Here is a 6,715-nt window from a genome sequence, read left to right as displayed (position 1 = left end):
GGGGGTGATTAGACCACTTGACCAAATAAAAACTTAACCTTTTCCCAATTTTAGTTCTTTGCAGATTTTATCAACTTAGCACAAGTCAAGCAATCTTAACACAATTCATGTAAGCATCCAAAGAGTATATAAGCAGCGGAAACTAAAGCATGCAACTTGCAAGAATGTAAAGGCAAGGGATTGGAGTGTGCAAACGCAACTGGAGACACAGAGGTTTTTGGCGTGGTTCCGATAGGTGGTGCTATCGTACATTCACGTTGATGGAGAATTCAACCCATGAAGGGTAACGGCTGCGCGAGTCCATGGAGGGCTCCACCCATGAAGGGTCCACGAAGAAGCAACCTTGTCTGTCCCACCATGGCCATCGCCCACGAAGGACTTGCCTGACTAGGGTAGATCTTCATGAAGTAGGCGATCTCCTTGCCCTTACAAACTCCTTGGTTCAACTCCACAATCTTGTCGGAGGCTCCCAAGTGACACCTAACCAATCTAGGAGACACCGCTCTCCAAAAGGGAATAGATGGTGTGTTGATGATGAACTCCTTGCTCTTGTGCTTCAAATGATAGTCTCCCCAACACTCAACTCACTCTCATAGGATTGGATTTGGTGGAAAGATGATTTGAGTGGAAAGCAACTTGGGAAAGGCTAGAGATCAAGATTCATATCGTTGGATTGAATATGTTGGACTCAAGACATGAGTCGGTGGTTCTCTCTCAGAAAATGGGTAGTGGAAGTGTAGGCACGTTCTGATGGCTTCCCTCATGAATGAGGAGAGGGTGGAGGGGTATATATTGCCTCCACACAAAATCTAACAGTTACACACAATATACCAAACTCGGTGGGACCGAATCAGAAAACTCAGTCAAACCTCGGTCAAACCGATTCAGTACATAATGTGACCGTTAGGCAATTTTGGGGGGACCGATGAGGGAGTTCCAGACTAGGGGGTGCCCGGATAGCCGAACTATCATCATCGGCTGGACTCCAAGACTATGAAGATACAAGATTGAAGACTTCGTCCCGTGTCCGGATGGGACTTTCCTTGGCGTGGAAGGCAAGCTTGGCGATACGGATATGTAGATCTCCTACCATTGTAACCGACTCTGTGTAACCCTAGCCCTCTCCGGTGTCTATATAAACTGGATGGCTTTAGTCCATAGGACGGACAACAATCATACCATAGGCTAGCTTCTAGGGTTTAGCCGCCTTGATCTCGTGGTAGATCCACTCTTGTAACACACATCATCAATATTAATCAAGCAGGACGTAGGGTTTTACCTCCATCAAGAGGGCCAAACCTGGGTAAAACATCGTGTCCCTTGTCTCCTGTTACCATCCGCCTAAACGCATAGTTCTGGAGCCCCTACCCGAGATCCGCCGGTTTTGACACCGACATTGGTGCTTTCATTGAGAGTTCCTCTGTGTCGTCACTGATAGGCTCGATGGCTTCTTCAATCATCATCAACGACGCAGTCTAGGGTGAGACCTTCCTCCCCGGACAAATCTTCGTATTCGGCGGCTTCGCACTGCGGGCCAATTCGCTTGGACAACTGGAGCAGATCGAAAGCTACGCCCCTGGCCGTCAGGTCAGATTTGGAAGTTTAAACTTCACGGCTGACATCCGCGGGGACTTGATCCTCGATGGATTCGAGCCACAACCGAGCGTGCCGCACTGTCACGGCGAGCATGATTTAGCTCTGCAGCCGGACAGTACCCTGGAGGCCGCACTTGAACCCGCTCCGATCTTCAATTTGGAGCCGGCTGCGCAGGTCGAGGACGGATGGCTAGACACCGCCTCGGGGGCTGCAACCTCTATGGCGATAGAGCCGAACACTGACCTTGTCCCTCATGAAGCTCGTGACTCCGAGGTGCCGGACTCCTTGCCGGACTCCGAACCTCCCGCGCCCCCTCCTATCGAATCTGATTGGGTGCCGATCATGGAGTTCACCGCAGCGGACATCTTTCAACACTCACCTTTCGGCGACATCTTGAGTTCGCTAAAGTATCTCTCGTTATCAGGAGAGCCCTGGCTGGACTGCAGCAGGATGGTTGGGATGCGGACGACAAAGAAATTCAAAGCCCACCCACCACCCACTTGGTAGCCACTGTCGACGATCTAACCGACATGCTAGACTACGACTCTGAAGACATCGACGGTATGGACGACGATGCCGGAGACGACCAAGAACCAGCACCCATCGGGCACCAGAAAGCCACCCCAACGCACGACGTATACATGGTGGATACACCAAAAGGAAGCGACAACGAGGAAAAACGGGATGTGGCGAAGGACAACTCCCCCAACAAACAACCAAAACGGTGACGCAAGCGCCGCCCGAAGACCGGCCTAGATAAAAACGGCACCCATATGGACCCGGCCCTAGAGCAGGGCGAAGCAGTGGACGGCGAACATGCCAGAAAGCAATCCATCTCCGGCGAAGACGATCTCACATCACCAGAGCATATGAACCTCCATGAAAGGCTCGTCGCCACTGCAAGAAGTTTGAAGAAGCAAAAGCGGAAGCTCCAAATAAGGGAGGACGCACTCAGAAGGAAATGGAGCAAAGTACTCAACACCGCAGATAAATATGGCGCTAGTCACCAAACAAAGAGCTACCTGAAGCGCAAGCTGTTGCCCGAATTTGACGAGGAGGCCTTAGAGCCCCCGCAGTCAAAAAAGAAAGAAGCCGCTTGGCCGGACAGACGACCAGATGACAGGCCAAGAACAGCAAGGGGCGCCGCACACAAGCCGGCACACGATCAGCACAAAGATCCTCGGAAAAAGGATGACCCGGCCAGGTCTATCTATGGGCCAAAAAAGAAGACTCCAGGAAGCTACATAACCCGCCGAGCATTTGAAGACAACGGCACACCCAAATACAGGGGCGCCGCACACCCACTATGTTTCACCGACGAGGTACTGGATCATGGATTTCGAGCGGGATTCAAACCCATAAACATAGAGGCATATGACGGAACAACAGACCCCGGAGTCTGGATTGAGGATTATATCCTACACATACATATGGCCAGAGGAGACGATCTCCATGCCATAAAATACCTACCCCTCAAGCTCAAAGGGCCAGCTCGGCATTGGCTCAAAAGCGTCCCAGAAAATACCATTGGAAGTTGGGAAGAGCTTGAGGATGCGTTTCGAGCAAATTTTCAGGGGACTTATGTCCGCCCTCCGGATGCAGACGATTTAAGTCACATAACTCAACAGTCCGGAGAGTCAGCATGCAAATTCTGGAACAGGTTCCTCACTAAAAAGAACCAAATAGTGGACTATCCGGACGCTGAAGCCTTAGCAGCCTTTAAACACAACGTCCAAGACGAATGGCTCGCCAGACACCTCGGCCAAGAAAAACCAAGAACAATGGCCGCACTAACAAGCCTCATGACCCGCTTTTGCGCGGGGGAAGACAGCTGGCTGGCTAGATGCAGCACCAGTGACCCGAGTACATCCGAAGTCAGGGATGGAAATGGGAAATCACGACGCAGAAAAGATCAGCGCCAGAACAAGGAAAATGGCCCAAATAGTACGGCGGTCAACGCCGGATTCAAAAGCTCTTGGCCGAATAACAAAACACTGCCCCTCAAGGACAACAGTGACAAGCTATCCAACCTAAACAAGATTCTGGACAGGCTATTTCAAATACATGGTACCTCCGGGAAGCCTACAACCATACCCACAGAGATTGTTGGGTCTTCAAGTAGTCCGGCCGACTTAACACCGAACACAAGGGGCTCGACACACCAAGCAAAAGTGACGAACCCCAAAAGCAGCACTCCGGAAAACAGAAGACTTTCCCACTAGAAGTCAAAACAGTGAACTCACTTCATGTGATAACACAAAAACACAGCGCGGCACCTGCCATACCAGGACACCGTCCGCAGAATGGGGATAGACCCTACCAAAATTCGCCATAACCGCACTTCCTTCAAAGGAGTGATGCCAGGCCTTTAAGCCAATTATACGGGCTCTGTACCACTAGAGGTTGTGTTCGGTTCATCTGACAACCTCCATCGCGAAAAGCTCACTCTCCATAGCGCCCCATTTTACAGTGGCCATCGAGCACTACTGGGACGCAAAGCTTTCGCCCGCTTTAACGCAATACCACATTACACGTCTCTTATACTTACAATGCCCGGTCCACGTGGCATAATCTCATTAAAGAGTAACTCCGAGTGTTCCTCGACCACGGAGAGCGTGGGGCTGCCTTTACAGCCACTCCGACCTTGCAGGTCAAGGCCCCTAAACACAGGTCATTCAGACCCCAGGCACGGTTAGGCGAGTCCGGCGTAAATAAACAAGGGGCTTCCCAGCCGCATACCCCCTTTATAAGGGGCCGCACGTATAAATGATGAGAGCCAATAAAGCTCAACTTTCTTCATCTTCCAAATTATACTTTATTTTAATACAACTTTTGCACGATATTTCTTAGAAACTAAGTCCTTCTCTTTTACAGATGAAGCACGTGCTACACCCGTCCAGGATACAGCACAACGAAGACACAGGCGCAGACGTGCAGCAGGGACCCGTTGCAAGGATTCTTTTCAGATTAAGACCCTGTGTAAACCTTTCTTATTGTCTCTTGTTGATACACATCCCCCGGTTTCCTACCATAGACGAGGAGGAGGCTGGCGTTTTGGCATCAGCCGCATCCAAAGTTCCCGCCTGTACCTGGACACTAGGGGCTTAGGGCATTGTTCTGCCCGGTATCATAAAGACCAAACACCTCAGGGAGTGTTCGGCGTCTCGAGTTAGGCCTTATATGCATCATCTCCGAATCATGTCTTTGGTCAAATGTTGGGTTTGCCCGGCTCCTGTGTTTTGCTGCCTTACGTTCCGTATCATCGGCTAATGCGGCACCAGGAGAACTACTGCGATTGTGCCCCGGTTCGGCCGGGCGAGCACCTCAGTAGAGAAAGCCGAAAACTGACTGTCATGATATAGCGAGAGACTAGTCAACCACTCGATCGACCATTGGAATGTTTAGAATTCCTCCGCTTTGACGAAGGACCGCTTCCCGGTCAGGCACATACGTGCCCCCAGTTCGGAGAAGAGCGGTGCCGCTAGGGGCTATATAGTAGCCCCACATTCAAGCTCCTATGGCTAAGTGAAAGTGATAAAGCGTTATAGTCCGGTTGCCTAGTTTGCTATGCTATCACCTCCTTAAAAGGACCAAGACATTGGATTAAGTGTGAAAAAGCGCTTTTCTTTTCGCAAACACCCCCGCACCATGTGCATGGGGGCTCAAGCCAAAGACTGCCATCTTTTAGATTATACATACACATACGGCCGCACAGGAGATAGTTCAATACTTGAACGCACAAGTATAAAAAGCTATTGCATTATAAACATGATCTCACAAATTATACACGTCATTTGAAAATGACATCTTTCGAGCACTGCGACTCTATTAAATGAGCGCCCTGCAGGACTTCCTCAAAATAGTGCTCGGCGGGTAATCGGCTCTTGTCCAAACCCCGGGATGCAACAACGGTGGCATCCATGTCCGCCCAGTATGTCTTCACACGGGCGAGAGCCATCCGTGCACCTTCTATGCATGCCGACCGCTTCATCACCTTGATATGCGGCACCGCCCCAAGTAATTGCTGCAACAAGCCAAAATAACACTTCGGCTTGGGCCTTTCCGGCCATAGTGTGTGACCACATCCATCATAGCAAGTCCGGACAATCTATTCAGCTCAGCCCACTCAGCTAGCCGATCAGTCAACGGAAGTGGACACTCCGGACTATGGAATTGAGACCAGTAAAGTTCTTCCATTTCGTGATCCTTCTGGCTTCGGAAGTGCACGACTGCGTCCGCTGCACTCGCCGCCAAATCCAGATAAGGATCCTCCGCACCACACAACTGGCCCAGCTGAGCATACTTCGGATCCATGAACTTCCTACGCAGAAGAAAGGGCTTTCCAGCCGCAATGTCTCCGGCCTGACGCAGTTCCTCCTTCATAGCCCGCATCTCACTCCGGGCATCCTTGACTTCGGCGCTGGCCTTCTTCAGGCCCTCTTGCTCCACTCGGCGTTCTCCTTTAAGAACCTCACAACAGTCGGTAGCATCTTTTAATTGCAAGGCCATTCCGGCCAACTCTTCCCTGCTTCGGCAGTGAGCAGCCTTTTCGGCTTTTAGCTCTTCTGCTGCCTTCAAGGCAGCCGCATCACTTATCCTGGCTTGCTCCTTGGCCCGAGCAAGCTTTGCTCGAAGGTCTTCCACAGCAGTAGCACCATCTGCATCAAGCATACAAATTGTAAGGAATGGGCGTCAGCTCCCTTACTAGGCGACCGCGGAGCAACCACATACCTTGTGACTCATCAAGTCATTTATTGATCAGCGAGATGTCCGCATCCGCAACGTTGAGTTGCCTCTTAAGCTCGGCAACTCCATCAGTCCGGCTGGCCACCGAATGTCCCGCCACCTACGTAGGAAAGGCGACAATCTATAACTGAGATTATGATCCTCGGCACGCTGCCGTTTTCGACAGCATACCAAGTCTTAGGGGCTACTATCTATACAGGGCGCACTTCATGTGCAAAAACTGTCAAAAGGTATGTCATTTTTTGCGTACCTCAAATCCCGTTAGCAAACTTCCGACGGCCTCACACAACCCGCTTTCGGCGGACAAGATCCTCTCAATCACCATACTCATTAATGTGCGGTGATCTTCTGAGATAGACGCCCTCTTGAGCAA

This window comes from Triticum dicoccoides, chromosome 3B (assembly GCF_002162155.2).
Source record: "Triticum dicoccoides isolate Atlit2015 ecotype Zavitan chromosome 3B, WEW_v2.0, whole genome shotgun sequence".
Lineage (NCBI taxonomy): Eukaryota > Viridiplantae > Streptophyta > Magnoliopsida > Poales > Poaceae > Triticum > Triticum dicoccoides.
This window is presented reverse-complemented; position numbering follows the sequence as displayed.